Source organism: Ambystoma mexicanum, chromosome 4q (genome assembly GCF_040938575.1).
Source record: "Ambystoma mexicanum isolate Mex_15411 chromosome 4q, UKY_AmexF1_1, whole genome shotgun sequence".
Classification (NCBI taxonomy): Eukaryota; Metazoa; Chordata; class Amphibia; order Caudata; family Ambystomatidae; genus Ambystoma; species Ambystoma mexicanum.
Window position 1 is genome coordinate 783191197 of NC_090928.1, and position 25199 is coordinate 783216395.

Genomic DNA, 25199 nt, shown 5'->3' on the forward strand with positions numbered 1-25199 from the left:
AGATCTTTGGAATTGATGGTCATCCCTCAGGGCCTCCATGTGTGCCACTGCGTGAGCAGCAAGTGCTTGACGCAGAGACACCATTTCAGCCCCGCGTGCCCTTTCTGAGGCCGCCATGCCCAGCCTGAGTGAGCGGCCTGTGGACTGCGCTGCCTGCTGCTGGAGCTCCACCTGCCTAGCAGGGGGGAGCATGGATTGGGCCACACTTTCCATGCTCTGAGCGATCTTATCAATAGCTTCCCCCTGTTGCTCTGAACTGGCATAGATGGATTGCTCCCACTCAGTATACCCCGGTGCCGCACGGCCACCGCGTTGCAAGAGGAAGCACTCATATCACGTGAGGTGCTGCATGCTGACCTACGTGCCATCTCCACTTACCAGACCCGCAGGCTTGCTGCCGTTGAGGGGAAAGCTGTGCATAGGTGTGGTCAGGGAACTGTGCCACGACCACCTTCTGATTTCCATCCAGAGGGTGAGCAGGACGACGACTTATCTCCCACACAAGTCTGACCGCGCAGGCATTGAGCACATGGAGGTTTTTTTTAATCTCAACTTCATCGCATGTAGGTGTTGAGGTGCACCCTGTACCTTCCCCGTCCTGGGGCCTCCCCCCGGGTCGTATAGAGCCGTTTATTTTTAATAATATTTTTTGTCTATTGTGCATTCATGTGACGCTGTGGTGCTTTGTGGCTTTTGAAAGTATCCACTGTCTGTTCCTTCTGGGCCCATTCAAGCTTGTCTCGTGTATGTGTTTGTGGCTTGGGGTCCAGACACATATGCCACTCCTGCTTCCCCTTTCCATGGGCTTGCAAGGATGGTTCGGTGTGACAGCAATTTACACATGGGCATTAGACTTTCGTCATATCTGTGGCCAGTCTGCTGGTGTACTACTTGTGTTTACACCCCTAGTGGGGATTATGGATGTTTTCTCCACAGCATGTCTGCAATCAATTTTGGTGAGTACATTTTTGAACTGTGCATTTGTTGAAGTTAATTGTGATGTTGTTTCATTTCTTGCATGTATAAGTGCTTGATGCACTTCATGCTGTAGACGGTAGCCTGTACCCTTTAGCTGTCAAAGCCACACTGATGGTGGGATGGGGCCGGGTGGTGATAATGTCAAGTTGGTATGTGTTAGGTTCAGCCATCGTAGCGCAGCGATCTCCTCGTGCAGAGTGAGTACTTCTTCCTCAGGTGCTGGCCCACTGCCAGTCACCCGAGTCATGGCATAATTGGAGGCATGCTTTAGCTTAGCACATCGTCGAAGGTCATCCCAACGCTTTTTGCAGTCCTGAGCTGTGCGTACCTCATGTCCGAATGCACTAACACCATCCGCAACATGCTTCCAGTGGCCCAATGCTGGGCAGGCGTACTGTGGCAATTTGGGCCCACTAGCATATCACGCTCGTGTTCCGACACATAGCCTACAAGAAAGTCCAGTTCCTGCTTGCCGAAAGGCTTCTTCCTCGACGTGCCAGAGGCCGGAGCCGTGTCTGGGGTGCCAGCCTCTTGTGCAGGAGCAACCTTCCTCCTCTTGGGCAGTGGTCTGGACCTTGACTGGCAAATGCTGCTCTGATCAGTAGGGGCAGAGGCGCTGGTGGACTGGACCAAGGGAGTGGCAGGTGGAACTAGGACAGAAGCCCTGACTCGTGTCAGTGGCTGCTGGGTGCTCTTGACTGGACTCAGCGCAGCAGCAGCCGCTGTGCCAAGTTCTGTGACCGAGACTGTCCTGGCTGGCAGACTCACAGCCGGGGTGGTGTTGGCTGCATCTGCCCATGCAGTTGTGCTTCCTGACCACCTGGAATTCTGCCTGGGAGTCCTCGGGTGCCAACGCATCATGCGCTGGCCGACACTGAGCCTGGGTGGTGGTCGCCACAGCTGCACCTGCAGCTACCACTGCCATTGGGCCTGTGGCAGTAGATCAAACTGACTGGCGGGTCGCATGGGCGCCAGTTTCAAGTGCAAGAGCTGCATCTCCCGGAGCCACACAGGGTGGTGGCATGACTGCACCAACACGTGGCAGAAGATCCTGCTGAAGTGGCACACCCCTGCTTCTTCCCCCTATGCAGCCACCCTGGGCACCTGGACTCCACCTGCTCCCTGGTCAGCCCGGCCACATCCCTGACCATGCCAACCACGTGAAGGACGCCCAACTGAGGTGTCCCTCACCTTTCATGGCCTTCCAACCATGGCACGGATGTACTAGTGCCAATGGGAGGTGTACACGACAATTGCCCTGGGCAATTGGGGTGAAGTGGGTGGGGTACTAGATGTAAACAGCACCCCTGTGCACCTGCAAGGCTGTATGTGACCCGGTGAGAAAATGACTGGTCAGGCAATGCTCAGGCACCCCAAATCTGCAATAAAACCGTGCATGTAACCTCTGGTAGACCACGTGTGTGGAATTAACCTCCCGCCATATGCGGTGGCACTCGGGGACACAAAAAAACACGTACGCATGGATCACACAGGCTACTATGACCTCAAAAATGGGTAAGCGATACACAGGGAGACCCGCAGTGGGAAAAATTGCATGCGTGACTCACCGCCTGAATAGTGTGGGAAAGAAAAACACGCATAGGAAAGACCCCCACCAAAAGAAGAGGTACGTCCTCGATCTGCTGTGAAGTGATGGCGCGTGAAACAACAAGAAGTAGCAACACACGCGTCGGTCTCCACAAAAAGCACGTACAGCGAACTGCTGGGCCGCGCTCACCTTTAACCCGTGCCAATGGAAACGCCCGTGCGCGTCACATCACTTATGTGCTCAGGCCCTTTCCTCGAGTTACACGCTGACATGCTGTTTTTTTCACATGCGGATTCACTCTGCATCAAGCTGGCCACGCAACAACACATGGAGGACCACGCTTGTGCACAGAAGGCCATTTCCCTGCCCCCAGAACCCCAAGCCGCCTCCCACGAGCCATCTGCTGCTGCCTGCCTGCCTGCTGGCCACGTGCCCTGCTATTTGGTGCCTGCACATCAGCCATCTGTAGGGGTGCAGTTGCTGCGACCACCCCTGCTGGAACAGAAGACTCCCGACTGCTGTTCCATCGCTCCACAGCCCAGCACCAGGACCCAGTTGCCCACTCACACCTGCCATGTCGGGCCAAACTCCAACTGGGACCAGTGGCAACCCCCGGCAGAGAGGTAGAGGGCTGCCAGCTTCACTACAGGAGAAGTTGGCATCCTGGTGGAGCAAGTCCTGGTGCATTATGATCCCCTCTTCGGACGACCACGCGCCGACAAGGAAGGACAGAGGAGGATCTGGTTGGACATTGTGGGTGCCATCAACGTGGAGGGGGTAGCAACCCGCGACCTGAAAAACGTCCATAAGCGCTGGGAGGACTTTAGGTCCAGGACCCTCAGGAAGGCCCGGCACCTCCTGGACGCAGCGGATGCAGTGGGGTGCCAGGTCTGCCTTACCACCGACCAGGTGAGGGTCCTGGAATGCATTCACCCAGCGCTTCACCTCTAGGTCCTCGAGAGGCAGACCCGTGTGGAGTGGAGCTGTAAGTGTCCATGCGTACTCACTGGACGCAGTGCATGTTGAGGTGTGCCAGGAGTGTGCAGCTTGGACATATGTCTGACATGGCCCATGTATGGATGTGTATGTGCAGGGACATGACCATGCTGCATGTGAGTCCAGTCATGTGTGATGCACATCAATGGTGTATGTGTTCCAAAGCATGATGCACAACTGCAAGTGAAGATGCACACATGTTTGCATGCCTGTTTGTGTACTCAGCCATGTTTCAGGTGTGACACATGGATGCTCGTCACGCCTTCATGTACATGCACAGTGTACATGTGTGTGTGTGTCTGTTTGGGGGGGTGTGACAGTGAGATGCCATGGAAGCATGTGACACAGAGATGTAGGTACCCGATTGGCAGATGTGACATATTTGCCAATGATTGCACTGTGACAGGTAGTGGAGATGTACAGAAGCATGTCTGTCTGGTGGCTTGTGTGCATGTGTTCGGAACTCCCCATGTTGCTTGTGACATCATGCCAACCTTTGGATGTTCATGCAGTTGTGTGTGTATGGATGCTGCTGCCTGCTGCACGATTCCTGTTAATGTGTGCATGTGTGTGGGTTCAAATGATATGAGTGTTGGGGAGTGTGATGCCATCTGTGAAGTTTGACACTGCCACTCATGTGCAACAGTCATGTGTGTATCAGACCATTGTACAGTGCCCTGATGCCTGTGTTCTATCTCTCCCTGTCTGCAGCATCGACTGATGAAGAGGGCGGAGACGGTGCTGTGGAGCACAGCGGCAGGGATGCCACCGCCAGCCAGAGATGCAAGGCCCAGCTCCCCTCCGAGGTAATCATATCTTCCGGGAGTGAGGAGTCTGGTGCCGCGTCCATGGCCACAGCTGCTGAGGGGCGGTCCAAGAGGCAGAGGTTGGAGGTGGACTCCTCGACAGTAAAAGGGGCAGCTGAGCCCCCACAGGGGCCTACGGAGGAAGATGGCACAGAGTCATCCAGATTGGTGGGGGGTTTGGTTGAGGAGGAGGCCGTGACAGCCCCATGCACGGGGCCTGGAAGGGGGGATTCCACTGGTGCTAGTGGTGCAGTCCAGGGGCAGGGACAGGAGGCAGCATAGGCCACTGCGGAGGTGCCTGTGTGTAATCCTATCCCCGATCCTGGGACTGCATCATCCGGCACCAGCAGGGATGCCTTCGTCCAGACCCGTTTTCAGGGAGGGGATGCGCGAACAACAACTGGCCTTCCTCTCCCTGCAGACGTGGCAATCTGTGACTGGATTGAGCCTGTCCTAGCTGGTTTGGCATTGGGCGCACGTGGTATTCGGGATGACGTGCAGGATTCGCGTCAGGACAATGCACGTCATTTCGAATACCTGTTCGGGCACATTGAACTACTAGGACAGGTCGTCAGTACTGGGTTCCTTCGTGTGCTGGATATTCTTGCAACCCCCTCCTCACCTGAACCCCTATGCACCAGTCGTCCTCCGTGCCATCTTCCCGCCCAAGTATCACCTGGGCCCCCTGTGGAGATGCCCCTGAGCCAGCGGCCAGGCTGGTAGAGGACACATCCCTGCCACAGTCGGGAGTCGGAGGTCCAGCAGGGGTGGCCACCCCACCAACTGGACCCCAGCAAATGGAGGACGTGCAGACATCAACAAGCAGGGCACGTGCATGGCGGCACCAGAGGATTCTATCAGCCTGGATGCCGTTGTGGTGCCAAAGGCAGTTGCATTGGAGGCAGCAGCAGGCTCAGCGTGGGAGCCATCATGGCTCGGGCCATCAACATCCCAGTGGCAGGCATCGCCGGCGGGCAGGAGGACCCAGGATTGGGATTGTCTTCGGTGTGGCAGCAGTTGGGCCAGCAAATAAATGCAGAGCAGCGGCGGGCGGAGAGGGCACAGCTCACAATGATCAGGGCAGAGAACTCCATGCACCGGGCTTTGAGGCGGGCTGAGTGCCTTGAGGCAACTCGCAGGGAGTTGGAGGATGCCATGGCTGCATCCCTGCGAGACCTCCAGGCCAGGGAACAGGCCTGCCTCTGGAACATCAACATGGAGTTAAATGATGCGCTGGCCCGGGACATCAAAAAGTCAGCCGTCTGACTAGCCCGCCGCCTTTGTACACAGTTATTTAGGTTTAGGTTTCATTTTGTTTTTTTATGATTTGGAGTACACAGACTTTGCTCCACTTTTTGTATATAGCTGTGGCTTACATAGGGTTTTCTGTAGGTTTCATTTTGTTTTGGCATCATGGACCCTTCAGACTTTCATTGTAAATAGTTCCGGACAGCTACATACTTTCTTTTTGACATCATCCCATGGAGTAATGGTTTTTTATGCGTTTCATTTTTGGATTTTTTTCTATGGACTTTGGCGATGGACCACTTTTCATTTTTCATGTCTTGGATTTTCATTTTTCCTTGGACTATACTTTCTTTTGCATATTGCGTTCATTATTTCTTCATTTGCATGTGTGGTTTTCATTTTGTTTTATTTTTAATACATTTCATGAATCTTCATTATTGGTGTGGTCTAATCTGATTGGTTTTGTGCATGTCTCTATGAGCATTGATTCAGTCATGTGTTGCCACTGTGTGGCTCTGTAGGACATTTATTCATGGGCATGCTGGTTCTTCTCAGACTCTCATGGCATGGGTAATTTACTAGGGAATGGGTGCAGTGGATGGTTGCCTGTTTGTACTTGGGGTTCGGGGGGTGGGATTTGGGTTGGCATTAGGGCCATGGGTCTGTATTGTTATGACGTGGTGTTTGAGGGGACATGAGTCGGGGCCTGCTGGCAGGTGCCTGTCACTGGTGGGGGGGACATGAATCGGGGCCTGCTAACAGGTTGCCATCAATGGGGGTGGGGTGGAGGGACATGTGTCGGGGCCTACTGGCAAGTTGCCGTCAATCGGGGTGGGGTGGAGGGACATGTGTTGTGGCCTGCTGGCAGGTTGCCGTCAATGGGGGTGGGGTGGAGGGACATGTGTCAGGGCCTGCGGGCAGGTTCCCGTCACTGGTGCTGGGGGACATGAGTCGGGGCCTGCTGGCAGGTGCCCGTCACTGGTGGGGGGGCATGAGTCTGGGCCTGCTGGCAGGTGCCCGTCGCTGCTGGGGGGGACTTGTGTTGGGGCTCACAAGTGCATGGTGCCATGTGGCCTGCCTGCGGGACATGGTCAGGGGTTGCAGGGTTCCCCCCTGTGGTGTGGGCTGCCTGCAGGTCATGGTCAGGGTGGATGGGCTGCCTGCGGGGTATGGTCTCAGTTTGCAGGGTTCTGCCCTGTGGTGTGGGCTGCCTGCAGGGCAAGGAGAGGGTGGATGGGCTGCCTGCTGGGCATGGTCAGGGTGGATGGGCTGCCTGTGGGGCATGGTCAGGGGTTGCAGGTGTCTCCCCTGTGGTGTGGGCTTCCTGCAGGGCATTGGGAGGGTGGATGGGCTGCCTGTGGGGCATGGTCAGGGGCTGCAGGTGTCCCCCCTGTGGTGTGGGCTGCCTGCAGGGCATGGGGAGGGGTGATGGGCTGCCTGTGGGGCATGACCAGGGGTCTAGGGGGACCTGTGGTGTGGGCTGCCTGTGGGGCATGGGGAGGGCACACCCGGGAGAGCACACACTGGCAAATCGTATGTAATTCTCACTCGCGTACCCGGAATACACATACCCTGCTCGCAACAGCAAATTCATGTGGAAAGCTCACTCGCGTACCCCAGAATACACATACCCCGCTAGCAAAATCACGTGTAAAGTGCACTTGCGTACCCCGGAATACACGTACCCTGTCATGCCAGCGAATTCGCGTGGAAAGCTCACTCGTGTACCGCAGAATACGCGTACCCCACTCGCGTAAGCGAAATTGCATGCGATTCTCACTTGCGTACCCCGGAATACACGTACCCCGCTTGTGCCAGTGAATTTATGTGGAAAGCTCACTCGCGTACCCCGGAATACACGTACCTCGCTCGCGCCAGCGAAATCGCATGTAATTCTCACTCGTGTACCCCAGAATACATGTACCGTGCTCGTGCCAGCGAATTCACGTGGAAAGCTCACTCGCGTACCTCGGAATACACGTACCCTTCTCACACCAGCAAAATCGTGTGTAATTCTCACTCGCGTACCCCGGAATACCTGTACCCCACTCGCGCCAGCGAAATTGCATATAATTCTCACTCACGTACCCCAGAATAAACGTACCCCGCTTGGGCCAACGAATTCATGTGGAAAGCTCACTCACATACCCCGGAATACACGTACCCCGCTCACAGCAGTGAAATTGCGTGTAATTCTCACTCACGTACCCCGGAATACATGTACCCCACTTGAGCCAGCGAATTTGCGTGGAAAACTCACTTGCGTACCCCCAGATTCACGCAGCAGTGTGGTGAGGAGCCACCTGCACCACCTGCAGCCAGCCCACACCACAGGGGTCCACCCTACACCCCTGTCCATGACCCGCAGCCAGCCCATCACCCCTGGACATGCCCCTCAGGCAGCCCATCCACCCTCCCCATGCCCCGTAGGCAGCCCATCCACCCTCCCCCTCTCCATGCCCCACAGGCAGCCCATCACCCATAGACATGCCCAACAGGCAGCCCATCCACCCTCCCCATACCCCACAGGCAGCCCATCCATCCTCCCCATGCCCCGCAGGCAGACCATCCACCCTCCCCATGCCCATCAGGCAGCCCATCCACCCTCCCCATGCCCCGCAGGCAGCCCATCCACCCTAACGATGCCCTGCAGGCAGCCCATCCACCTTGACCATGCCCACACCACAGGGGATGTTCCCTGTAAGGTGCGCGGCTGTGCGGCCGCGCACCTTTGATTCTGGAGCCGCGCATATCCTTTTCTTTACCGCGCAGTGTGCTTCCCAGCCCTCCCTCCCTTCATTATTCATTATTCTTCATAATTTTTAGGCCATCCCTAGCAAGATGAGTGTGTGGCCACCTCCTACTCCATAGCCCACCGGCTAGAAATGGTCTGAGTGCCCTCAAAAGAACGTACTGTGCGCCCGTAGTGCGGTTTCCCCCCTTGTCCTTCCCGCTTCCTTGTGTGCCTGACCCCGCCTCTCTGACATCCCCCGCTCCTGATTGGAGCAGAGATTCCACCAGCAACATAGGCCTAAAGACCTGCTGCATGCGCGGCCTCTGAGCCATTTTCGCACAATCCCTGCCAAGATGAGTGTGTGGCCACCTCCTACTCAATAGCCCACCGGCTAGAAATGGTCTGAGTGCCCTCAAAAGAACGTACTGTGCGCCCGTAGCACGGTTTCCCCCCTTGTCCTTCCCGCTTCCTTGTGTGCCTGACCCCGCCTCTCTGACATCCCCCGCTCCTGATTGGAGCAGAGATTCCACCAGCAACATAGGCCTAAAGACCTGCTGCATGCGCGGCCTCTGAGCCATTTTCCCGCAATCCCTGCCAAGATGAGTGTGTGGCCTCCTCCTACTCAATAGCCCACTGGCTAGAAATGGTCCGAGTGCTCTCAAAAGAACGTACTGTGCGCCCGTAGCACGGTTTCCCCCCTTGTCCTTCCTGCTTCCCTGTATTAACTTTAGAGACTGGCTTTGTGTAAGGTCAGATTGAATCAGGGTCGTTGCTAGGGGGGGGGGCTAGAGGGGCTATAGCCCCGGATCCTTTGCTTGTAGCCCCGGATGAAGATCGCGGGGCTACAAACAAAGGCTAGCCCCGAACATTATTTGCCTGGAATAATTTCCTTTCCAATGGAAAGGAAATGATTACGCTGACGAGTGACGGCACGGGTAGATGCAGGCCCAGCAGGAGGCAGCACGTTCGTGACTGATTAGATTGACAATCCAAGTCAAAGACACGAACATTGCTGCCTCCTGGGGCTGGCAGGCCTGCATCTACTCGTGATGCTGCTGTGCTGATGGCTCATGTCCGTGGCTGCGCAGTGAAGTCTGCAGCATTTGCGCATAGGGAGCCGAGCCACCGCCCAGCCCCGGGCCCAAATGCACGTGCCCTGAGTTCATCCTGCATGCGCACTTGTGCAGTAGTGGTGTGAGAGACGCCCCGTTCCTGCACAGTGGGGCTGGCACGTGCTGCTGACTGCGAGGACTAGCTCCGAGCTCGAGCTGCTACCACCTTCCTGACCCGGCCCCCCGGCCCCTGTGAAGAATTTAAGAGCTGCCGCCCGGCTCGGGCCCCATGCCATGCAGCGCAGTGTGCACCTAGCCTAGGTAGGTAGTACTATGGTATGATGGATGCATAGAAGAGACCTTGCTTACCGACAGAACGAGAAACCATATGTATTGTGCACCAGTGCTTAGTGAGTGCTTTGGCACCTGCTCCCTCTGAAGTTCCAGTGCCCAATGTTGCTATAACCTGTGAGTGGGTACTAGTACAGTGGAACCACTATCCCCATGTATGCCATGGAGTGGTTGTATTCTGAAATAAATGGTGCACAAGTTGGTTGGTTGTGGAGGTAGTCCCCGCGTGTTTCTTTTGGCAAGAGGGTGCATTTTGTGGCTCCAGGGATATTCGGTTTTTGCTCTGAAACCGTGGTCGTATTACGACGACACAGTGCAAGCATTCTGCAACATTGGATACATGCAATGATTGTACCTACCCCCCATCCCCCATTCAATATAGGCATGTGACAGTGAAAGTGTGTGGTGTGCCTCTGAAAAGCTTGTCAGTCTCGGCCAGAGTCAGTCTCGGCGGGTCGGCGACAGGAGCGCCGAATAATCGTCTGATTTCCCTGTAATCCACGTTTGCTTACGCCGCCAAAGGAGAGTCTCAGATCTAAAGGAGACTCACGTTGCCATCCTAGTGACAGAGGCCCCGGGCTAAGTGTGTGTTCACGGAGAATGGTATGTGTGACATATTCAGTGCGTGCGTGGGTCTGGGACTTGCTGACAGCTCTTGGGAATGGGATGTTGTCTCTCCTCCTAGCATCACATTAGAGCTGTGGGAATTGTGCAGTGCTTTGCTGAGACTCTTGCCCTCACCGGACCTCCGTAAATACTTCCTCTTTTCGAAGATGGCCCAGAAAATAAACGTGGCCGTGGGCCCTAGTTTGTAGATACCTGTACCCGAACTGGAATTATATACATCAGAATTGCCGACCTGCCTGTTAAGTTTTGATAGGGAGAGACGCATATGTTTTGTGTAGAACTGCCACTGTGGTCCAAGACTGCTCTAGCACGCCTCAATACTTTGTAAAATTACAGAATTATAAAAATCAGCCGTTAAACTCGGAAAATACAGTGCTGTAGCAAACAAAGGGGCCTGATTATCCTTTAAATATATAGGTCTACAACGTTATCTGGACTATTTCATGCTTGAACTATATTTATGTTGTTAATGCCTTGGGCTAGGTTGCAGATGTTTCTATCGGATGTGAACATTCTACAACGCCCTATGCTTTCATTTATGAATGTGTTTGGCATGTTAAATCAAGAATACATCTCCCAGAATGCACTACCTGTAACAATCTCAGTCTCACCCAATTCTTTTTACACCATCTGCGTAATATGAATGCATTCCCCTTCACAATGTATATGGAAACATTGGATTAACAGGGGGTCAGGGGGCAGACATGCGTTGCAATACCCGTCTGAGGAGTTGACATTAGATTGCGTGCGACCACCGAACTGTGCAGCACCCGAAATGCTGACCCATAATCACTTTCACAAATCTGCTAAACACAAATATTATGCGCTATGCAGGTTAATGAGAAAAGGATCGCAGATTATCTCGTGGTACTGGTGCGAATAATTGCCGGCTGTAGCTAAAATCAACTCTCGCGTCATGCATGGGAGGGGGAGACCATGACAAGAATGGGTATTCGTCATGATGAATTGTGTTCAATTTTGTATTGCAGCGAAATGCAATGCACAACACTGTGATCTCATTTAGGTGTATTGAGTATGAATTTATGCATTTGATCTCCCATGAATTATTCATGGGGTAGGGTATGACGGTGCTCTCATGGGGATATGAAAGGCTGCGGGAGCGTGAAAGATTGTGTTTCAAATTCAAATGCTCATGTCACACATAGCATCCATGTCCGAATTTGCCTCGTTGACTCCATGAAGGTTGGCAGGCGGGTGTTGCACACAATAACATGGTCATGCACAGATATAGAGAAGATGGCATGCACATTCACATCTGAAGCAGAGGGTTTATAACATTAACATACAACATACTCGTCACGATCGAAGCATGGCACACGTGTGTACTGAAGGACTGTAGAAGCACAGAGGTCAGACCGGCTGTGCACATTGTTGGCACATGCTCTGTACCGTCCAGGGGCTTCATCTGTGTACACTGTAAGCGGGGGCTCTTCGTGTATGCATAATGTGTTTGGGCCTGGGGAGGACACTGTGTGTCATGTGCATACTGTCATCTGAGCAGCACGGCATCCTGTGTACAGTGGCAAGGACACAGTGTATACCAGTTGTCACTGGCCAATAGTGCACGCGCTGCTCAGGTAATGCTGAGTGTTTTCAAGGATCTCGTCCAAGACTCCCTGCTCATCTCCCAGGGCTATCGCTCATTGGATGCCTGTAACCCCCTTTCATACTGTAAGGTCAGAGTGTCAAGATGCAGCGGAAGGGTTTACACCTGTGAACCTTTGTTGGTCTGTATCCACACTTAGTAGCCAGTTCCCTGCTCTGCGGCTTTGCTTCTGCTTGTGGTTGTGTGCAGTTCCTCTGTACAACTATTTTTGTGTTGCTTTGTGTGTCATACCCCACCTTCTATTAAGTCGTCTTTGTCATTAATCATGTTCATGTACTGTTTATTTCATTAAACCAATAGAAAGCATTTCCTTTATATTCCATACATTTAGTGAATGGAGAAGCTAATGCTGTGCTAATATTAATTTGTGAGGCAGAATCTGTGTTCCACTACAAGAACCCCTCTGTTCTTGACTTGTACCAACCCATCATAAAATGAAAGATCTTGCTAATGTTTAGAGATGTAAAAGGACACAATTTGAGATGAGCTAAAGTCTTGGGAGGAGAATAGAGCACCCAAATGTCCCTTGAAGTAGAGCTTGTTGTGCCGCAAATTCACATTCCTCGCTTGCACACTGTGGAATCTGATCACTAAGCATTGCTCACTGGTGGGGCGCCGCGCCGGCGCCGACCACCCCCAGTCTGGCAGCGCATCACTCAGTTGCGCACATGACTGAAAAACAGCCCGCACACAACTTTTCTTTTGCGCACACAGCCCAAAGAAATTAGAGGGAACATTGCAGGGGACACCCCTAAAACTCCTGGCCATGCCCTGCAGCCAGCCCACACCACAGGGGGATTTTTTCCATGCTATTTGCCTGGCGCGAGCAGGGTACGTGTATTCCGAGGGATGCGCTGGGAGTTTTCCACGCAATTGGCCTGGTGCGAGCGGGATATGCGTATTCCGCGGGGTGCGCAGGGAGTTTTACACGAGTTTTACACGCCAGCAGGCCCTGACATGTCCTTCCACCCCACCCTCATTGACGGCAACCTGCCAGCAGGCCCTGACACATGTCCCTCCACTCCCATTGATGGCAACCTGCCAGCAGGCCCCGACACATGTCCCTCCACCCCACCCCCATTGACGGCAACCTGTCAGCTGGCCCCGATTCATGTCCCCCCCACCAGTGACAGGCACCTGCCAGCAGGCCCCGACTCATGTCCCCTCAAACACAACGTCATAACAATACAGACCCCTGGCCCTAATGCCAACCCAAATCCCACCCCCTGAACCCCAGTACAAACACACAACCATCCACTGCACCCACTCCCTAGTAAATTACCCATGCCATGAGAGTCTGAAAAGAACCAGCATGCCCATGAATAAATGTCCTACAGAGCCACACAGTGGCAACACATGACTGAGCCAATGCTCATAGAGACATGCACAAAACCAATCAGATTAGACCACAAAAAAAATGAAGATTCATGAAATGTATTAAAAATAAAACAAAATGAAAACCACACATGCAAATGAAGAAGTAATGAATGCAAAATGGAAGTAAAATCCAAGGAAAAATGAAAATCCAAGACATGAAAAATGAAAAGTAGTCCATCGCCAAAGTCCATAGAAAAAATGCAAACATTAAAAGCGTAAAAAACCATTAGTCCATGGGATGACGTCAAAAATAAAGTATGTAGATGTCCGGAACTATTTACAATGAAAGTCTGAAGGGTCCATGATCCCAAAACAAAATGAAACCTACAGAAAACCCTATGTAAAGCACAACTATATACAAAAATGGGAGCAAAGTCTGTGTAACCTAAACCTAAATAACTATATAGAAAGGCGGCGGGCTAGTCCGACGGCTCACTTTTTGATGTCCCGGGCCAGGGCATCATCGAACTCCATGTCATTGTTCTGGAGGCGGTCCTGTTCCCTGAACTGGAGGTCTCGCAGAGATGCAGCCATGGCATTCTCCAACTCCCTGTGAGTTGCCTCAAAGCACTCAACCCGCCTCAAAGCCCGATGCATGGAGTTCTCCTCCCTGACCATTGTGAGCCGTGACCTCTTTGCCCCCCGCTCTGCATCTATTTGCTGGCCCAACCGCTGCCACATAGAAGACACTCCCAATCCTGAGTCCTCCTGCCTGCCGGCCAATGCCTGCCCCCGGGATGCTGATGGCCCCGAGCCATGATGGCTCCCACACTGAGCCTGCTGCTGCCTCCAATGCAACTGCCTCTGGCACCACAACAGCATCCAGGCTGATGGAATACTCTGGTGCCGCCGTGCACGTGCCCTGCTTGTTGATGCCTGCACATCCTCCATTTGCTGGGTTCCTGTTGGTGGGGTGGCCACCCCGCTGGACCTCCGACTCCCGATTGTGGCAGGGATGTGTCCTCTACCAGCCTGGCCGCTGGCTCAGGGGCAGCTCCACTGGGGGCCCAGGTGATCCTTGGGTGGAATGATGGCATGGAGGACGACTGGCGCATAGGGGGTTCAGGTGAGGAGGGGTCACAAGAAGATCCAGCACACGGAGGAACCCAGTGCCGACAACCTGTCCTAGTAGTTCAACGCGCTCAAACAGGTATTCGAAATGACGTGCATTGTCCTGACGAGAACCCTGAACGTCATCTCGAATACCACGTGCATGCAATGCCAAACCAGCCAGGACAGGCTCAATCCGGTCACAGATTGCCTCGTCCGCAGGGAGAGGAAGGACAGTTGTTGTTCGCGCATTCCCTCCCTGAAAACGGATCTTGACGAAGGCATCCCTGCTGATGCCAGATGATGCAGTCCCAGGATCGGGCACAGGATTACACACAGGCACCTCCACTGTGGCCTGTACTGCCTCCTGTCCCTGCCCCTAGACTGCACCACTTGCACCAGTGGAATACCCCCTTCTAGGCCCTGTACGTGGGGCTGTCACAGCCTCCTCCTCAACCAACCCCCCACCAACCTGGATGACTCCATGCTGTCTTTCTCCGTAGGCCCCTGTGGGGGCTCAGCTGCCCCTTCTGCTGTCAAAGAGTCCACCTCCAACCTCCGCCTCTTGGACCTTCCCTCGGCAGCTGTGGCCATGGGCGCAGCACCAGACTCCTCACTCCCGGAAGATATGATTACCTCGGAGGGAAGCTGGGCCTTGTGTTTCCGGCTGGCGGTGGCATCCCTGCCGCTGTGCTCCACAGCATCATTTCCGCCCTCTTCATCAGGCGACGCTGCAGACAGGGAGAGATAGAACACAGGCATCAGGGCATTGTACAATGGTCTGATACACACATGACAGTTGCACATAAGTGGCAGTGTCAAACTTCACAGATGGCATCACACTCCCCAAAACTCATATCATTTGAACCCACACACATACACAAATTGCATCTGTACATCTCCACCACCTGTCACAGTGCAATCATCGGTAAATATGTCAATAGATGTGAGCTCATCCTACCACTCAGTGACCAGGTCTAGGATGATATGTTATGTTATGTTATTTTGCATTTATATAGCGCCTTACGTACCATTGGTATGATCTCAAGGCGCTGTTAGGTTGAACGCCCACGGGAACCGTAGTTCAAGTCAGTAGAGAGAGAGAGAGAGTCCTAAGGTGCGTGTGAGCACCGGATATGTGTGCAGCTGGTGTGGCACTCATATGATAGCTGCTTCTTAGCGGTAGGTGTGGTGGTTGGGAGATCAGGAGTATGTGTTCATTCTGGCAGGGTGATACCAGACTGATCTGGCTGCATTAGGCCTGAGGAGAATGCCTAGGCTGGCAGGTGTGCAGCCAGCTGTATTTAGTTAGGATGATGGGGAGTATGTGGCAGGTGTTGGTATGAGAACAGCTATACCGAATGTGTCATAGTATCGCTGTGTTCTAGTTGAGTGGTGGTGTATAGAAGAGAGTAAGCATGGTGATGTGATATGGTGGTATTCAGTAGGTGCTTGAGATCGAGCGCACATCTGAACCATTTATTCTATCTGTTTTATTCACCTAGTCTGTTCAATCAGCTTCGTCTGTGCACACATTTCGCCTGGTTCTTTGTTTGGTTTATTAGTCATTCCATTCATTCTATCATTCGATTGTTCATCTATATAAACTGTTCGGCCATCTCCATCTGGTTCTGCCCACTCTATCCGTTCTGCCCATTCCATCTGTTTTATCCACTCCATTCATTCCTTAGGGAGTGCTAAATGCTTAGGGGGTCCATGGAGACAAGTGCTCGAGGAACAAGGGGTGAGGGTAACGAGTGAGAATGAGGTGGGGTGTGTAAGGGTATATATGGGGTTTTATTGCCAGCATATAATATATAGCATTTTTGCCAGCATACAATATACAGTATTGGTTTGTAGAATGCCCCGAGGTGGAAACATATACCTGCCATAGAACTAGTTATCAGGCATCCCAAAAAGGCTGGTCCTGGGCAAATAAATGCGGGGCCTGGCTAGTCTCCTCATCCTGCGGTGTCCCACGATCACTGCTGCGAGAAATGGGACATTCATCGTAGCTGTATATACGTGTTTGTTGTTTGTGAGCACTTTTATACTGCACGGGGATGCTTCCGCCTGCCTTCGTGTGGCGGACGTGTTTAAGCCTGTGCATGTCTTTTGGTGTGCGCAGGTTTCCCCTATTCGATTCCATGAATTCGTGTTTGCGCGCGTGTGGGTGTTCCATGTATTTCCCAGCAGTACTTCCCCAGTTACGCCCTCATTTTCACGCGTTGTTCCTCATTGCACGTGTTCCGCCCCCTTTTTGGTGTGTGCGCTACACGTTGTGTGCTATTTCTATGTGCATTGTGCACTGCATTCGGGATGTCGCAGTGACGTGTGCGCCTGTGTGCGCCACGCGCTGTTTCGGCGCAGCTCCCTGGAAAAACATGCGCACAGACTTCCGTGAATCGCTTGCGTGGAATTCGCACACGTGCGCTGGATTAGTCTCGCTTGTGCCACCGATTTCAGCGCACAATTATTCCAAGAATAGGCCTGAAAGTTTCTTATGCGGTCTGCGCTCCTCGTAATAACTGGGTTCAATCCCGTGGACACAAACATAACTCGATTTACCGACATAGCATGATCATGACTGCAAAATGACACGTATTGCTGCATAATGCTTGCTTGCATTATGCAAGCTTGCGCATGGCATTGTCACAGCTGCAAAATGCCACGTTTTGCTGCTTGATACTGGCTTCTTTTTGAGCAAGAAAGAATATATTGAGAGTAAAGTTAACCATAATTACGACTATGATCCATAGCAACGTCTGTGTACTGCTTTAAAAAACATTCTTGTTCAAAGAATTGGTCACAGATTAATTATTGACTATGCAATGAATCACGTTATTCTGCCGTGATAAGCTCTGCATTTCCGCATGCGTAAAAATAAGTTGCAATGTTCCATGTAATAGGAATAGTTATGTCCATATTGCATAGTATTAACCAATATAGTTAAATACACGATCCTCTGTTAAAAACATCCTGAATGAGCTCCCAAGTACCCTCGCACATGGAACACATTAACCAGGAAAGTGAAAACATTAGTTGTTAGAAACATACCGACAAATAGGCAGGTCTTCTACTGTATCCGTTAAGCTGCATCGCGGGCCGGTTGCGGCCATTAAGTAGTATCTCGTCTTCTGTTGTGGACGATTGCCATAGAAACCTAATTGTCCTACCTCGATTGCCATAAACTTGGTCGCCATGTTTTGGGAGACCGATAATGTTGTTAGTGTAAAATACGTGACTTAGCCGAAACCTTATTACGGTTCCATGTTGGTTAAGAATTTATGTTAACATCTATAAAACACTACATTAAAGCATTATTAAACAAGTGATAAAGAGTAATTATCAAGGAAATGAATGTAGTGCAAATCCTCACCATTACTGGTGCAAATCTGGGTTTGTAAGACCGATAGAACCTCATCACTGAATGTGTGTGTTATGAATTTGAGTGAGGTGTGTGCACCGGTGTCTGGTGACTCAAATGAAAAATATACATCTACATTACATGCATAAGATACCAGCAAGCTAAATTAGAGATTGATAATTAATTAACTGTTGAATGCATTGATATTATATTTTGCATTGATTTCAATAAGGCTAGGAAAAAGAAAATTGCATGTGCAACTTGGTGTTTATGGTTAACCACTCATAATATGCACCCAAACCTTGGTACTGTACAATGCTAATGATAATGCTGGGCACCTTGGTACATGCATCATAGTCATACTTTACATTAATTGCACATGGGAATATTCATTGTGAAAAATTACTCAATCATGAATACTAAACATATTTACAAAAAACAGTACATTTCACTGTCCGTGTTGAGACCCAATTTGAGGGATCGAAAATGGCAGATTAAATGTACTTCTGCCGTAGTTTTACTTCAAATTACCACCTTTTCTGCCAAGGCTGACGTTCTGTAATCCAATAAATCTAATGTCTTTTTTCTCATCCGATTGGTGCTCTTGCTGCCAATGCACAGCCAATGGCAACATAGAATTGTGGCTGTGAATCCCTGACACATGTTTTACATCTGATGCATGATGATGTTCGGTCTCTGGAGTTGGGGTACCCCACATAGTCTATCAACCATATTTTCAACTGGTTTAAATTGTAAATCCATATTGCCCCTGATGATCTTGGCTACAAAGCAATTTCCATTATAGGGACCATGTGTCTAATATCTGTTCTATCCTCTAACAAAGTTTTCATAATTACATGCCCTTTGCTGTATTATAAATATTATATTGAGTAATAAAAGATTAGTAGTACTATGAAGATCAGATAATAATGCTTGAATATCAGGTGAGTTTGTCAGCAAGATCTTAAAATCCAGACATAAATCAGGTTTTATGCAAGTAGACCACCCACCTCCAGGCCAGCTTGTAATGCCCTTTGTGGCTGAGATGCTGATGCAAACATGCCATTGCATCTATATATGGTCAACTGACCATGTCTCCTGCAAGCAAATTAAATCATATTCAGTGATGCATTCCATTCAGTGGGTGTTATTGGTCTTCTCTATCAGACCTGCTATGTTCCATGTAGATAATCTGATGGTGACAGAATTAATATTGATGGCATTAGTAACAATCTCAGGTTTGTTTTGACACAATGGGAAGGGGGTGTTGTATCCAAGTTCTCAGTGCTAATATTTGCTAAGCTCTCATTGGCCTCTGTTTTCTTGGTAGCCTCAACAGTATATTTATCAAACATCACTGCCATGTTCAAACCATGCAGTGACACATTGCTGGGAAAGCTGGTCTTCAGAGCATTCCTCATGGGATTGGAATGGAGGGGCAGTATCTACATCTGAATTTTCAGTATAAAGTTGAGGAGATTGCATCAGATTGCATCAGCTGTTACGAACCTTGAAGACCACAGTAGTTGGGACTACATCTACCTTTTTGTTGTAACTGAAAGACTGGAAGGCAAAATCCCGGTCTTCTTTATGGAGATTATCTTTCAACACCTCAGCACAGATATTGTTTATTCCATCATTGGAAAATGAAAGGTTTTGTGAGATCCATCAGAGGGAAGTGTTGAAATCTGGCAGACCATTTATCATCTGACTTTGGGACACAAAACATGATCTTACTAAGTATGAAGGGCAGAACATCGTTCTATCATTGATCTTCACTGCTCTAAAGCGTCTATTGATTCCATTCAAACCTTAGAGCATTTATTAATCAAATGCCAAGCTATTCAGGCAGATTTACTCATAATGAACTATGGTTGACATCACACGAGTTTTGGGTGAGGTTATCAAATAGAAATGAGCCAGCTCTGATAATAGCAGTCTTAAACACTTTGGTAAGACTTGACCTGATTTTGATTAGATAGCAAGGATGGTTTCAATAATGGTTGGTTTTCCACTGTGCATGCTGCTTTTATTACAGTACTGCGCACTTGAAGAATTTGTATCCGATGAACTATTATATACTATATTGTAAAATGTGTTTTATCTGTGTGTTATAGGAATTTGGTAATGCAATTGTTACCAGGGACGTTATTTCACCAAAATGCCAGGGGTAGCGAAAGTGACATCACATGACCCTTGACCCCTGATGACATCACAGGGAGTGATGCCATTTGACCCCACCCCGAAGTGATGTCATTTGACCCCCACCCCGAAGTGATATTGCAGGAAGGGATCAAACACGACCTTTCACCCGTTGACAAAACAGGAAGTGGCATCACATAGCATTCTACACTACGAAAAATATGCTTACGATATCACTATAATGTGATGTACATTTCATACAAGAATGGATCACCATATGTATCGTTAAGATCAGTGTGTATAGGCCCATATTACCAAATTACTGTGAATACAAGCAGACGTCCATGACCAAATGATAATGATGTGTTATTATATAGCACTTACGCTTAAGCGCTTTACATAGAAAAAATATACACCCAATATCACCCAACCTGTGTATTTACTCATTTATCGACCTCAGAAGGATGAAAGGCTGAGTTGAGGCGCTTAAGAACAGACTAAATCAGTGACTCACCCCCTGAAGTGTGTCTGAAATAAACCTTTAATGAGTCTAGCAATTATTGTATAGAATTCCAGAAAGACACATTATTTGGTATTCCTAGTGTTTCTTATTTAGGGTCAGTGCTGAAAGTGTTAGACTTGTGGCACTCCTGTTCTTATGTTTCTTCTTTGTTTAAGGTGCCTGAACACGAAAGCCAGCCACTCCAGAAGTAAAGAGCCACAGCCCAGGAGCTTGCATTACAAAATAAAATAAAAAAAAATAAAAATACATTTTAGAGGTCGCAAGGGAGACCTCAGAGGTCTCAGACCTCTGGCGACCCCTAAATGACGTCCCTGATTGTTACTGATTAGGGGGTGATATTACCTAGCTCCTTGTTTTCTAATTTCCTGCTTGACTGGATCATCCTGCTGAAGCTAAATTTGTTATAGTAATACATTCAGCAGGGAAACACATTATATGTATATTTGCTCATCAGTTTTATTATGTCATTTTATTCATTCAAGTGTATTTTGTATTGGCCTCGTTTCTTTTTTACTAATCTGTAAGGTTAGCTTTGATTAACCAATTCACAATAAAGAAAAATTAAATGGCCAGACTATCGAATATGTAAAACCTGATGACTTACAAGTGTACCTTGAAGTGGAGGAACATGTAGCTATAGCTGACACACTTTCTCCTCAGGGCAATTGCTCAATGATAGAGACCTCTCTTAAATCAAAAGAGGACCGAATGGCACCAATACTTTTTTTTCTTGTTTAAGCAGACACTTGTCAGAAGTGTGCTCACTACATGTGATATCTTGGGCTGATGTAAATATGGCATGCAACGCTGTATTGGACTGTCCAGGATGGCTAGATTTCATGGCTCAACTTAACAAGGTCATGATCTGACAGAACCGTGGTGCGTTCAACACTCTGTGGGCAAGGAATAGCATATCCACATGCCTCTTGTATCTATTGTAATAGCTCCAAAATAGACTTTTTCATTATCTCCGTGAAATTAATTGATGACAAGATAGAGCAGAGTGTTTTACCTCGAGGTCTATCTGATCATGCACTATTTAAATATCTATTGAGCAGTTCATAGATCAGCCTTCGTCAGATGGAGGATGAAAGTGTGGCTCTACAGATATCCAGTGGAAACAGAAGCTTTGCGATGAATACTATTGGGATATTATTGATGATGATGTATCATCTACAGAAACGCACTATGCATTTGGCTAAGGCATACCTTAGGGTATAATGTTGCAGAATGCTTCGGCCAAGAAGAAGACACACAATGATTTTGAAAACTCCATAATGTAATGATAACATACTTAACTTTCCAATATGTAACATCAGCGTCAGAGCTTCTGCTACACAAATTAACCGTAGCTAAATTATTACTCAATCCTATTTTCGTTAAACGGGAAGAATACACGCAATTACATTGTGTACAGTTGGAAAAGGCGGGAGGACAATTTTCAACTTAAGAAATAACAGGGTTCTGTCCCCTTCTCGATGGCTGAAGATGGTACATTGGAGTCACGTTTGTCAGACATGTGTATCTTTTTACAAGACCTGAATAAATCTGAAGCATTTTATGATGAAAGAGAAGAAAACAACTTCATGGGAAAGATAGAACTTTCTTTGTTAAATATTGCTGATGGACTTTTTAAGGAGAACTCATAAAGGAAACAGACTTGCCATGAAGGAAATGGCTACGTGAAAGTCACCAGCGTATGATGCGTTTTCCATAGAACTGTTCAAGATATGTGATTCCATTGTTGTACCCTTTTTCACTTAGATTAATAATGTGGCCGGTACCATGGGTTAACTATTGGCTGAATGTAACAGCATTAATCAAGGTGATAACCAAACCTGGTAGAGATATTCCCAAATGCAACAGGTTTGGATCCATATCATTGCTCACTATGGATGCCTGAATTATAATGAACATAAATGCCAAGAGAGAATAATGATTTCGTTCCTATTTAGTTCATCCTTCCCAGGTGGCTTATATAGCCAGACGCATGACCAGGGATAATGCCCAGAAATTATTCAATATCTTATACAGGAAAAGATTCAGGTCCCAGTCTTTAGATGATTTTGACAGAGTAGCAACGAGTTACATGTTTATGACATTGTCATGGTTTGATCTTGGCCAAGCTTTTATATATCAGTTAGGCTCAGATGCAATTGTAATAGGTCCAAGGAGTTTGTGATGGCACTGGGTACCCTTTTAAGTAGCAGAAATGTGGAGCACTCCCCATGTCAAGGGTTACAACAAAAGCAGAGCTACACTACTCACTGTTTTGGTCTATGCTTGCCCACTGGAACGGGATACGGAGTTGGACGTTGAGTTGACTCGCAGTCTCTTTTCCCTGATTATCGTTGTGCTGGAAGAGGAGTAGCTGCATACAAAAACTCACTTTCCCAGTGGTGCGGCTGCAGAGTTGGACGTTGAGTTGACTCACAGTCTGTGCAGGCTAAGAAGGTATAAGGCAGCCTGAAGGATGGAGGAGGGTCGGAACCTCTGAAGCTCCAAGCTGGTTAAAGAAGGAGACCCCCCCCAAGCTGCAGCGACAACAACACAACCCCCCAAAGGAGACGTAACAAACTCAGTGGGTAAGCGACTCTGAACAATTTCTACAATCAACATCTCTTTGACCTCATCCCCTACCCTCACCCAGCGGTCCCCCAAACCAATAACTAGCCAATCCGTATCCCTTTTGTCCCCGCAAGACCCGACTATTCAGGCGAGTACCCTTCTCACTTTGATTGAGGGCCAGAGTGTCCCAGAGTCCTCCTGCTCCTCGGCACCCTCGGAACCATTTGTATTGGGGAAAGAACGTGGTCAGTGCATGAACTGCATCAGGCCATGGGCAGGAATGCAGGGGATTGGGTAGTTATTGGTTTGGGGGAATCGCACTTTGTGGGGGGGTGGACGCACTTCAGCATTGTACAAACAGTGCAGAGAAAGGAAACCCAGCAGCTGATATGGAAGCAACCAAGCTGGAGGCACTGGGAGCTCAGGAGCTCGGAAGGGCAGGGCGGGCCACGGGATACTGGGGAAGATGAACAGTTAACTCCGGATCAGGATGCCAACACGGCCACTCCTTCAAGTTCACCAGCACCATCGACGACCCTGCTAAAGAACTCAATAGCCTCACCCCCAAGCACTTGGAAGTCAAAAACCCTAACTCATTGTAAAACTCAGATCTTGGTCCGGGCCCAGGTGCACAAAATCCACCCACATGACTTGGTCATTGTACAGGAGGCTTCCCTTCCAAGATCAAAAGTTCATCCGCCCATCCTGGTCTCTAGTGCCATAGCCCTCAACATGGATCACAAGGTGACCCCGGCTGCTCTACCAAGAGCTGAAATGAGGGAAGATGTCCCCCAACAAGACTCTCTGGACTTACCCACAGACTTAAAGAACCGTGAATATCAAACAAAAGCCTGAATGGCGAGTGGAAGGCCAACTGCTAAAAATAAACAACATCAGACTAGGCTAAAGATCAAAGTCAAGTTGACGTGCGGAAGAACAAAAAGACATCTGCTTTGCTACTGACATCCCACCCAAAATCAAATTCTGGAAAAGGGCCGATACCAGCAAATCCATGCAGAACTTACCGCAAGGCAATCCCAAAAGGAAGCCCATCAGGCACAAACATGTCAGTCTTTTTTCAACCTAAAACAGGAAGAAATATCACCCTCACTATATCGGGAACATTGTCAGACGCTGAAATGCTCGAGGGAATGGGGACAGTGCCCTGATAGTCTCGGGTGACTCACTTGAGCCTGCGGACAAGGAGTCTGAGACCTTGAATGAGAGGCCCCTGTTACATCCAACTCCTGTCAATATAAAATCACTCAAACATGAGCGAATCAAACACAGCAACCCCTGCAACAGCCAACAACCCCCCCGCCTTTAATTATACACAGAGAGGAGGAGAGCGGGGGAAATGAAGACCATATGGAAGCCCGCATGGAGGAGGTAACACGCATACCATCAAAAATTCTGAGGAACACCCAACCAGAGCCAATTTCAGGTTCAGTAAACACAGGCAAGGAACCTGAGCTCAGGAAACAACATCTAAATTGGGCACCAATAGCTAAGTCTTTAGCAGAGAAGAAAAAGGATGTGGGTGACCCGGCCTGGACATCAGTCCCCCAGAGGCCATCAGTGACCACGAGAGTTGGATTCCCCACCCGACCATTACTGACAGCATCATCTAGGACTACCAAAACCAGACCCCCGGTCAGAGCCAACACAATGACCTATTAGAAAAAGCAAACCAGACTTTCTAGCAAGCATGTCATCACTAACCATTGCTTTAGCACCATTCACCAAAATCTATGAATAGATCAACAACACACTAAAGGACCAGACGACACTGATGGCGAGGGTGCACTCTAAACTCCCGTTCATAGAAGGTTACATTACTGCCAATGAGTCAAGATACCTCAACACAGGAAAATCAAATCTCTAACCTAAAAACTAAAGATCAGCTGAAAATCACAGTTCCTCCACAATGCGTCCACAATCCACACAGACTCAACCATGGCCTTAGATGCAAGTTGATTTAAGTGGTGAAGAAAGGGCTTCCGCAAAACCCAGCCCCCTGAAATTGTAGGAAGGGGAATGTCAACACTGTGTCAACAGAGAAGGAGGTGGAAATAATCCAGAAAGATGATCTGAGACCATCATGTCCAACTAACCAGGATTTCTCTATCTTTTCTCAGAGGTTGAGCAAGAAAGACAATGGGAAAGACCTGACATTGGAGCTGGCTAAGTCCTCAAGCACATCA